Below are 12002 nucleotides of genomic sequence, written 5' to 3'. Positions count from 1 at the left end.
AACTAGACTAACGTTACTAATAAAACACCAAAAGTGTTGAATTCTAGAGTAAGAAAGTTATACAAAAAACTTTATACGAGTCTGAGCCAGAAAAATGACACCTCGCAGCTGAAGCGGCAACCGAGATCTGGGTAGCTATCGCTAGGCATCATGGGATAAGGGGTAGGCTCGAGCCAGTAAACAGCTCTCGAGCTATTGAAGATGGCCGACACTGAGCTGAGGATCGGCTCTGATCCCAACCAGCAAGAACGAAGGCGAGAGAGACAACTTAACATGATACCTTTCAAAAAGGGCATACACAGCTTGGAGGAAGTCAAGGAATCCGAATTCTCTCCTATATGAAAATTAGAGAGTGCTGCCAATTATACCTTTACCTTAGAAAAACTAGCGCCATGATTAAAAATATCCGCCAAAAACTCCAAAATGGCGGTAACTGGCGCAGTAAAGGGATCCAGATCATGCTGAGAAGGCCAAAAAGAGAAACACTTCCACTTACTGGAGTAAATCTTCCTGGTGGAAGACTTGAGAGCTGCTACCAAAATCTTCTTAACAGGAAAAGACAACCCGGGAGTCCTAGCTATCACTGGAACTGGAGCAGCCAAGCTGTGAGCCTCAAGCTGACTAAGTCTGGGTACAGGATCCATGAGGGATGCATGATCAGATCCGGGACCGGATCTAGCATCCAAGGAGGACACGCTGCATGAGACCACAGAGAGGGGACGCAAACTTGGCAAGGCCAGAAAGGGCAAATGAGGACCACTAAGCTCCCCAGCCGTCAAGCTTCCTGAATGAATTTGGGAATTAGAGGTAGAGAAGAATAAGCATACAGTAGACCGGAGGGCCAAGCATGAACTGGCGCATCTCTGGGGAACTCTCCCGGAGGGGGGGGGGGGTCAGAGAGAAATACTCGTTGCAATTTGAGTTGTAAGGAGAAGCAAAGAGATCACAGCAAGGCTGACCCCACTTTACAAAGATCTGTTCTGCTACTGAGGGATTCAGAGACCACTTGTAAGGCATCAGAATAGATCTGCTAAGCCTGTCCGCCAGTATGTTGGACCTCCCCGGAATGTGCGTTGCCATGAGAAAACAGATGGAGGAGATCGCCCACTCCCACAGTCTCATGGCTTTGCGACAAAGAGGGTAAGATCTGGTCCCCCCTGTTTGTTGAAGTACCAGACTACAGACATGTTGTCTGTCTTGATGGCAATCGTCCCTTGGGGAAGATGGGCATGTAGAGCTTGTAATGCCAACAGCACTGCCCTCATCTCCAGGAAGCTGATATGCAGATGGGTCTCCGGGGAAGAACCTATGCCTTTGACTGTCCTTCCCATGCAATGTCCCTCCACATGAGCAGGGAGGCATCTGTGGTCACCATGATCACAGGGGAGGGAAGGATGAATGGAAGACCCAGAAGAAGGTCTGGGTATTGAAGCCACCAGAAAAGCAAATCCTTGCAAGTTCAAGATAACCAAACTGGATGAAATAAGGGAAGATCTAGCAATGACCACTGAATCGCCAGAGTCCACTGGAGGACTCTCATATTAAGATGATCCATTGGAAAAAGAGTGATCATGGCAGCCACAGACACTAACACCTGCACCTGACAAACTGAATCCGCAGCGGGAAACTTGGCTTGAACAATGTAAGAGACATGATGTCAGAGAGATAACAGTCTGTCCAGAGGTCGAAACACCTTGCCCTAAATAGTATCTGTGCAAGCCCCAATGAAGTTCAGAACTTGCACTGGTTCCAACTAGGACTTGTTGAGATTAATGGTTATGCCAAGATAGTGACTGGTCTTGAGAACAAGGTCCCTGGCTTGACACAGTTGATGAGTGGAGGGAGTGGAAAAAAGCCAATTGTCCAGATAGGGAAAGACCTGGAACCCGTGTGGCCGCAGGTTAGCCGCCACTACTGCCATCAATTTGGTGAACACCCTGGAGGCAGTGTTAAGCCCAAAGAGGAGCATTCCGAGCTGATAATGACTGGCTCCCAGCCGAAAGTGGAGGAACCTCTGACAGCATCTGTTCATCTTGATGTGACAGTACACGTCTTGGAGGTCCACCGAGCACATCCAGTCATTCATCTGCAGAAAGGGCAGAATGGACTGGAGGGTGGCCATCTGAAATTTTGTCTTGGCGATTGACAGGTTTAGGATTGTAAGATCCAGGATGGGTCTTAAATCCCGTTTTCTTTGGCACTAAAAAGAACCTGGAATAGATGCCTGATGCAGATTGGTCTGGAGGGATGGGTTTGGATGACTCACTTTTCGAACAGCCTGGAAATTTCTACTGCTGCCTGCTCCTGTTGCGTGGGTGGAACATCAGGGAGATATTTGGCAGGGACTGGGGGTTGAAGGAAGGGGATCAAATGTCCTCTGGATATTATCTGCAACACCCAACAATTGTCAGTGATCGACTCACAGGCTGTTGGGTGCAGAGAAAGGAGTCCCCCACTGCCTCTAGAGATGAGCAGTCAGGCAACCCTTCAGGTTGCTGTGAGGGTCTGTCCGGGAAAGAATCCCGAGACCCTTGGTTCCTCGGGTCCCCTCTGCCACAAGGGGGGCATCTATCATATTCCCCTCTGCCTCTGGGGGAAGGGGAGTCCTGAACATTGTGAGAAAAGCCCTGAGACTTTCGGAACCACATCTTCTTCACCCTACACTGAATCCTGGAAAAGGATCATTGCGAGGTTGAGAAGCAAATTCGTAAATGACGCCTTTAAGGGCTTCGAGAAAGCACAAAGCTGGAGCTAGACATGAATCCTGATGGCAGCACCTGTTCTGGCAGACCTAGAGACACATTCAGTGGTGCGAAAAGAGCCTCATGGAAGTAATGGATATGGAAGTAAGGGTGGCCATACAGGGGGAGAATAAGAAGTTATGTACTCACCATAATGTTCCATCTGAGTAGGTATCTTCATTTGTCTGCAACCTTTGGGATACGGATCCGATCTTGGATCCGAGCCGGCAACTTCTGTCACAGCATAGATCCGAGCTCCTAGCTTCTCCCTTTACCCATAATCCCCTACCAACCCTGACTGACCTCAGATCAAGTTTGCCCCATAGCACAGCTAATACTGTGTCCCAGAGGGAACTAATCTAAAGAACCCCAGGTAGGATCATATTGGTCAGGGGGAAGGAGGGGGGGATGGTTGCAGACAAATGAAGATACCTACTCAGGTGGAACGTTATGGTGAGTACATAACTTCTTAATCTGAAGTAGGAACTTCATTTGTCAGCAACCTTTGGGACAGATTCCCCAGCTACCTAAATCTTGGATGGCCTCATGGAAGAATATTCCGGAGCACTGCAGAGCCAAAAGACGCCCTACCTCGGGAGACAATATCTACTTTGTAGTGGCTGATAAAGGTATGAGATGAAGCCCAAATGGCTGCGGAACAAATGTCATCCAGAGAAACCCTAGCCTTGAAAGCAGCCGATGTAGCAATGGCCCTAGTAGAATGAGCACAGACTCCCTGAGGCGCAGGCCTTCCCGAGCTCTGATATGCTAAGAGAATAAAACTAGATATCCATCGGGAGAGGGTAACTTTAGAAACCGACTTGCCGAAGTTGTTTTTGGCAAAGGAGGCAAACAACTGATTGGATTGCCTATGACCAGTAGTTCGATGAATATAAAAACGTAGTTGTCTGTGCACGTCTAAAGAGTGCAGCTTATATTCTCCTTTGTTTTGATAGTTGGGGAAAAATACTGGAAGATTAATAGACTGATTAATGTTAGCTTCCGAAGATACCTTAGGTAGAAAAGACGGATTGATCCTGAGGTGAACTCTGTCTGGGTGAAAGACCAAATACGGTGGTTTGACACAGAGAGCCTGGAGTTCCGAGACCCTCTTGGCTGAAGTTATGGCCACCAAAAAGGCCGTTTTCCAAGAGAGGTATATGAGATCAAGAGTGGCCACCGGCTCGAAAGGGGGGGCTAGTCAAGGCCTGTAAAACTAGGGATAAATCCCATGGCGGTACCACCTCTTTGACCGGGGGCCTGAGGAGGAAGGTACCCTTAAAAAAGGTCTTACATAGTTTGGAAGTAATAAGCGGGCCTGACTCCTGCCCTACATGATAGTGTAAAATTGCTGCAAGTTGTACCTTGACCGTGGAAGAACTAGCCCCCTGGTGAAAGAGAGAAGTTAGAAAATCTAGAACCGATGCTACCGGCGCCGTAAAGGGATCTAAATGATGGTGCTCTGCCCAAATGGAAAAACGTTTCCATTTACTCCGATAAACCCTTCTAGTGGAAGGCTTGTGAGCTGCTATTAGAATGGCTTTGACTGGTGATGAGATTCCGGGAGTCCTAATCAGGAGTGGAACTGGAGCAATCAAGCCATCAGCTTTAGGTTGGCCAGGTTTGGAGTCGGGAGACCCAGGGGGTGTGAAATGAGATCCAGGAGGGGATCCAGAATCCAGGGCGGATTAACAGGTGAGACCATAGGTAAGGGAACCACGTCTGACGAGGCCAGAATGGGGCAATGAGGATCATCTTGCTCCCCAACTGACTGGCTTTCTGCAAGAGTTTCAACATCAGGGGCAGAGGCAGGTAAGCATAAAGCAGACCGGGAGGCCAAGCATGGACTAGAGAGTCTCTTGGGGACTCCCCTGGAGGGGGGATCAGAGCAAAGTAATCGTTGCATTTGGCATTTGAGAGAGAGGCAAAAAGATCGCAACAAGGTCGCCCCCATCGGGCAAATACTTGCTCTGCCACTAGAGGATTGAGAGACCACTCGTAAGGAGTCAGGATAGTGCAACTGACCGCTAAAATGTTGGACCGTCCCGGAATGTGCGTTGCAATGAGAAAGCGGTTGGTGGATATCGCCCATTCCCACACTCTCATGGCCTCGCGGCAGAGAGGGTAAGACCTGGTTCCCCCGTTTGTTGATGTACCAGACGACTGCCATGTTGTCCGTCTGTACTGCAATCATCCCCACCGGAAGAGGGTTGTGAAGTGCTTGCAACGTCAAAAGCACCGCCCTCATTTCCAGGACGTTGATATGCAATGAGGTCTCTATGTCATTCCACGTGCCTTGGACTGTTCTGCCCGAATAGTGCCCCCCCACACCCCAGGCGAGAAGCGTCCGTGGTCACTGTGGCGACTGGCAGAGGCAGCGAGAAGGGGCGTCCCATGTGGAGATTGGAAGACTGGAGCCACCACACGAGCGACCGTTTGCATACCCTGCTTAAGGGAATGGGATGAGACAGGGGATTGCGAGATAGGGACCATTGTACCTGGAGGGTCCACTGTACGACCCTCATATTCAGCCGGGCCAATGGCAGCAGCGGAATTTCTGCTGCCATGGACCCTAGAGCCCTCAGGATCAATTCCGCCGAAGGAGCTTGAAGTTGAAGGAAGGCCTGCACGTGCAACCTCAGATTCTGAAGCCAATCTGGGGTCAAGAAAGCAAGCATCAGTCTGGAGTCCAACCTCGCCTCTATGAAATCCAATACTTGTGTAGGAGCCAGGGAGGATTTGGCCATGTTGATGGTCAACCCTAGGAGTGGAGCCAGATTGAGGAAATAATCCCTGCATGAGCAAAGAAGATGCCTTGTTGGGGCGGTAAGGAGCCAGTCGTCCAGGTACGGAAAGACCTGAATTCCCTGGAGTCTCAGATGGGCCGCTATCGCTGCCAAGACCTTGGTGAACACCCTGGGGGCTGACGTGAGACTGAAGGGAAGGGCCCTGAACTGGAAATGGCTGGCTCCCAGCCGGAAGCGGAGAAACCTCCTGGAGCGTCTGTCTACGAGAATGTGATAGTACGCATCCTTGAGGTCTATCGAGCACATCCAGTTGTTCTCCCGCAGTAGTGGGAGAATAGATTGCAGTGTGACCATCTGGAACTTAACTTTTGGTACTGCCAGGTTCAAGAGAGAGAGGTCCAGGATGGGCCTCGCGTCCCCCGTCTTTTTTGGCACCAGAAAGAACCTGGAGTAAAAACCTCATCTGAGCTGATCTGGGGGGACGGGCTGGATGGCTCTTTTTGTAAGAGCTGCTGAATTTCTGCAGCAGCCGACTCCCTCTGATTGGGTGGTACATCAGGGAGGCTTCTGATTCTGGGGGTTACAAGAAAGGGAATTTGGTATCCTCTGGATATAACAAGAAGCACCCAGCGATCCGTTGTTATGGACTCCCACATTGCTAGGTGCCTCGAAAAACATCCCCCGACTGCCTCCAGAGTGGAGCAGCTGGGTAACCCCTCAGGGGATCTGCGTGGGCCTCTCAGGGAAAGGTTCTCTGGACCCAAAATTCCTGGGACCCCCTCTGACTCTAGGGCGGCATCCTCCCTGTCCTCCTCTGCCACGAGAGGACTGCTTGTCCGGAGAAGACTGGGATTGATGCGATTTCCGGAACCACATCTTCTTCTGACCCTTTTGGTTCTTGGCAAAGGACCTCTGGGGAGCAGAGAAGCGGACTCCAACTGCAGATAACGTCTTCCCGTCTTTCTCGCTCTGGACAAGGGTGTCGCGAACGGTTTTGCCAAACAATGCAGAACCATCAAAAGGGGCATTCGCAAATGACGCCTTAAAGGGTTCCGAGAAGTCACAATGTCGGAGCCAGGCTTGCCTCCTCATGACCAGCCCGACTCTGCCTGCTCTAGCGGCTCCCTCAGTGGCGTGAGACAAAAGCTGCATAGAGGTGTTGGAAATAGAACATAGGGTGGACATTCGGGAGGAGTACAGTTGCTTGTCCCCTTCCGACATGGACCCTGGGGGGAAGCAGCGTATTCTTTAATTAGATCCTGCTGTATCCGAATGACGTGTGCCATATAGTTCATGGCCGTCATGGAGAAGGTCGCTGAACTGAAGGCCTGCTTCCCAAGGCGGTCCATCGCACGAGACTCCTTGCTCAGCAGATGAACCGTGGGGTTCTCGTGAGCCAACTCTCTCTTGGTGGCTGCCGCCACAAACATGGCATCCACAGGGGGACCTTTGCTCCAATGGGTTCTCTCTGACGGGGGGCTCATGATTTTGTCCGGGCACTTGGGAACAGGCTCTACAGTGTCCGGCTCCCTCCAAGCCCTAGTGGCTATAAGATCCACCAAGGGGCCGGGGGAGGGGACACCCAAGAGGTAGATGGCCCTGCCTCGAATGCCTCTAGGAATACGGACTCGTAGCAGGAAGCCTTGGGGGCAGACCCCCCCCCCCCGATTCTGAGCATTTCCATGATGTCTTCCAAAGGAGACATCCTCAGGGGGTGACCTTGGGAGCCTTCCTCTTCATCCAAGTCCGTATCTTCAGTGAGGGACTCAGGGGAGTCCACGTGCCTCCTTTTGCACTTCGACTTGCGAGGAACCTCCTCGGGGGGGATGTCCGAGGAGTCCTCACCAGCAATATCCTGTTCCAATGGAACACCTAGAGGCGCTGAAGCAGGCTGCCCCGCAGGCCGGGTGAGGGGAGCCAGGACCAGCTGAGAGGGAGTGCAGGGGGAGCCAAAGCCAGGACCGGAGGCCTGGATGTACTCAACAGTACCCTCTCCACCGCAGCAAAAGCCGAGGGGGAGCCGCTCTCTGACGGATCCGAGATCTGACTCCCACTCAGATCCGAGGTGGGGATTGGACCCGGGGCCAAGACTGTCGGATCCGAAGGACCTGCGCGCTCCGACCAGGATGGGGCCGAAAGCACACCGAGTCCCTCGGATCTGAAGCTTGACGCACGGCTCCGAGAGGTCGGATCCGACAAACTCGAGGGAATAGTCGGAGCCGAAGTGCCTAGCACTGTCGGCTCCAACCCACCCCCGGATCCAACACGGTTCGGCTCCGACAGCTCCAAACCCGGAAGGCGGGTCGGAGAAGGAGCAATAGGAGCAAAAAAGGGGGTCGAGTTCCCCCCCGGAGGGGGGGGGGGCAAGAGCACTCCCATCTGCATCTGGGCCTGGATGAACCTCCTCATCATCCGGTCCATGTCAGCATCCGACATACTGAAGGTGGACCTCGAGGAGGCCACCGAGGCAGGCCTGGAGTGCCACCTCGATGACCTCGACGGGGACCGGGTCACCTCCTCCTCGGGTCCCGGTGAGAAGCAAGGGGATCGGATCCGAGGAGGAGGCGAACCAGAAACCCTGGAGGGAGAAGCCCGTTTGGCAGGCGGGGCCGAGGAGGAGTCTTCGACCCGCCGCTTAAGGTGCTTCTCCCTCCGCTTCTCTTTCCTGGCCTCCCTCACCTCCAAAGCCACAGTGGGAGGTTGAGTCCCGGTTGGAGGGAGGGGGGCAGGAGTGGCCGCTACCGAAGACTGGGTAGCGGTCACAGAAGTACCGGAGGCCGGAGCCGGGTCTGGGGGCAAAAGGCCCGCCAGAACCAGCTTCGACCTCCGATCCTTAAGTGCCCTGGGGTTGAACGCAGCGCAAATCGTGCAACCCGAGGAGAGGTGTTCAACCCCAAAGCACCTAACGCACCGAGTGTGGCCATCAGCCGGTGAAAGCTTGTGACCACACTCGGTGCATTTCGAAAAAATAGCTTTAGGGGCCTTTGACATCACTAAAAGAAAACACACACGTTAGGCCCCTACACACTACACACACACACTGCAACCAGCGAGGGCAGGGAGTAGAAATAAAGATAAAAAAATTAAGCTAATTTAAGCTAAAAGAAGTGAAATTAGGGCTAGGGAACACCTAAACACACACACAAACACTCGCTCAAAAAGAGTACAAGAAAGAAATTAAAATTTTCTTTTCTCACAAGAATACACCAAGAGCTCTGGAATCTAGCTGTTGCTTGAAGAGCGGCAAACTAGATCTGAGGTCAGTCAGGGTTGGTAGGGGATTATGGGTAAAGGGAGGAGCTAGGAGCTCGGATCTATGCTGTGATAGAAGTTGCCAGCTTGGATCCGAGATCGGCTCCATATACCAAAGGTTGCTGACAAATGAAGTTCCTACTTCAGATCACCTTTTTCCTCCTCTGCCAACATGGACCCCGGGGCAGACTCAGCGACCTCTTTGACCAGGTCCCGGCTGCAGTCTGATGACATGTGCCATGTGATTCAGAGCACACAGTGCAAACGTAGTTAAGGTGTAAATCCACTTCCCGAAGGAGTCCATGGCCCGTGATGCTCGATCACTCTCCTGAGCAAGCTCTTTCTTAGTGGCTGCCGCAACCACTATGGCATTGACCAAGGATCCCTTCAACCAATGCTGTCTGTCCAAAGGAGTGCTGAGTATCTTGTCCAGTGCTTGGGGATAAGCTGAACTGTATCCATTTCCTTCCATGCCCTGGAAGAAATTAAATTTAAATCCGCAAGGAGATCTGCGGGAGGAGACACCCAGGAGGTGGAGGGACCTGTGCCAAATGCCTACAGGAACACCGATTTATCCGGGTTGGGTTTTTGAGTAGACCACTCCCCACGCTTGTGCAGGATCTCCATGATGTCTCCAAAGGAGACATCATCTGTGGTGATCGGGGGGAACTCTCCCCTTCCTCCAAGTCGGAGTCTTTTGTGGGGGACTCCAGAGGGGAGTCCAAGTACCTCCTTTTGCACGTGTGTTTCTGAGGGAACTCCTCAGGTGGGGATCTCTGGGGAAGACTTGGAAACACCAGTAAGCTCCCGGGTGGGAACCCCTTGGGGAGTAGTGGTGGTGACAGCTGTCCCTGAAAGGGGCAGGATGATGGACTCCAGGCCAGAAAGAGAGGGAGCCAGGTTGGACCCCGAGGATGACAGTGTCAAGGTTCTTAATGGAGCCAAGAGAACCCTCTCCACCACATCAAAAGCAGAGGGCGAACAAATCCTCGCAGCAGAAATCATGCGGTCAGCTTTACACCTAAAATGTCTGGGTAAATCATGTCTGTCAGGTGAGAAAAAAGGTCTGCAATTTAATCCAGAATCCATAGGTGAACTAGATGAGACCAAAGAAACAGAAACCAAATCTGAAGAGGCCAATAAGGGGCAATGAGGATGGCTTTACTCTTCAATCAAGATGCTTTGGGGCAATTGTGGAGGACATTGTCTCTCATTGATTCTCTCCGTGCTATCAGAAATCGATTGGATGAGATAGCCTTTTGCCATATTCTCAGAATTTCGACACAAAGGGTAAGATCTGGTTCCTCCTTGTATGTTGTTGTTCCATACCAATGTCATATTGTCAGTCTGAACTGCAACAGTCCTGGAAGAGAGAGAGTCTTGAAAGGCCTGCAACACTAGGAGTACTGCTCTCATTTCCAGGAAATTGATATGCATGTTGGCCTCTTCGGGAATCAAATGCCTGAGGAAGAATGAAGGGATAGTCATGTAATACCTGATATGAGTGAATCCAACACAAGAGGTACTTTTTGATGCCAGAGTTATTCTGATCTAGGTGGACATAGGTTGATCTAGAATGGACCATTGAATCGCAAAGGTCCACTGAAGAATTTTTATAAGGTATCTTGCTAGCAGAACTAGAACTACTGCAGCGCACATTAACCTGATAAAGAGTTATGAATTATCTTTTTGACTTGAAATTGAACAGTTTGTACCCTTAGTAAGGGAAGGGAGCCTGTCAGCTTTACTGTACTAACAAGGCCCCTATGAATTCTAATGTCTGAAATGGTTCTAATTGAGATTTGTTGTGACTGACAGTAATTCATAGATGACAGCAAATCTGGAGTACATAGTAGTGTGCTTTTTATCAGAAGATGTCTGGTCAGAGCAGTTGTGAGCCAGTCTTCCACGTAGAGAAACACCTGGAATCCCTGCAGTCTCAAGTGAGCTGCTACTACTGATATGCTTTTAGTGAACACCTTGGGGGCTGCTGTGAGGCCAAAGGGCAGTGCTCTGAATTGGTAATGACTGGCTCCCAGCCAGAAGTGTAGGTATCTCCTGGATCACCTGTTCATTTTTACGTGATAGTACAGATCCTGAAGATCTACTGAGCACAGCCAGTCATCCTTGTGCAGGAAAGGCAAAATGGACTAAACTGTGACCATCTAGAATTTTGTATACTGAACTGATTTGTTCAGATTGCAGAGATCCAAAATTGGTCTACAGTCCCCTGTCTTCTTAGGCACTAAAAATAACCTTGAGTATGTTCCAGACTCTAACTGGTCTGGGGGGACTTCTTGGATGCCTCTTTTTTTCTAGCAGCTTTTTATTTTTAGAGCTTCTGCTTTCCTTTGATTGGGTGGAACATAAGCAATTTTGTTCACTGTTGACGAAGGTGGTAGGGAAAACGGAATTATATAATCTCTGGAAATAATCCTATGCACCCATGTATCTTTTGTAATGTCTAGCCAGGCTCTCTGGTGCAGGGATAGATGATCTCCAACTGTCTCAAGAGGTGGACAATCAGGCCTCCTTTCTGGAGTGCTGGAAGCATCTGACAGAGAAGAATTCTATCAACCACTGGTTCTGCGTGCCTCCTCTGGCAGACAGTGGACGTATTCCATTAGAGTACCCCCCCCCCCTCTGTTCCTTGTTGATTCCTAGAGAAAGTTCTTTGAGGAGTCGAACAACGTACACTCACTTCGGACAGAGTTTTACTATCTTGCTCGCACCTGGAGAGTGTGTGCCTTTAACTTTGGGCAAAACAAAGAATTTCCATCAAAGGATTCACTAACTAAAAAGGAATTGAAGGGCTCTGCGAAATCACACCGGCACATCCAGGCATGTCTCCTAACAGGAATGCCTGAGCCTACCACCCTTGAGGTACCTTCAATTGCATGTGAAATGAGCCTCATTGACGAATTCATGACAGACTGAACGACAGCGAAATGTGAGGCAAAAAAAGTCTGTGTTTCAGAAGTACTGATCCCAAAGAGATATTTAGAAACTTCTTTAATCAAATCCTTCTGAAGTCTGGTGAAGCGTGCCAAATAATTGAACAATTTGAGTGTAAAGGTCAAAGAAGCATATACATGTTTGGCAAATCTGTCCAACTCAGTTCTGTAAGTTTTTTCTTTGTGGCCACTGGTACAACAGTGGCATCTACTAATACTAAGACAGCGAAAGAAAATAAACAATTTGTTCACTTATCTAAGCAGAAAAACACTAAAGCTTGAGAGCTCACAGTGACCATGTTCATACG

This window comes from Protopterus annectens, chromosome 8.part0, assembly GCF_019279795.1.
Source record: "Protopterus annectens isolate FY-2018-M chromosome 8.part0, PAN1.0, whole genome shotgun sequence".
NCBI lineage: Eukaryota > Metazoa > Chordata > Ceratodontiformes > Protopteridae > Protopterus > Protopterus annectens.
This window is presented reverse-complemented; position numbering follows the sequence as displayed.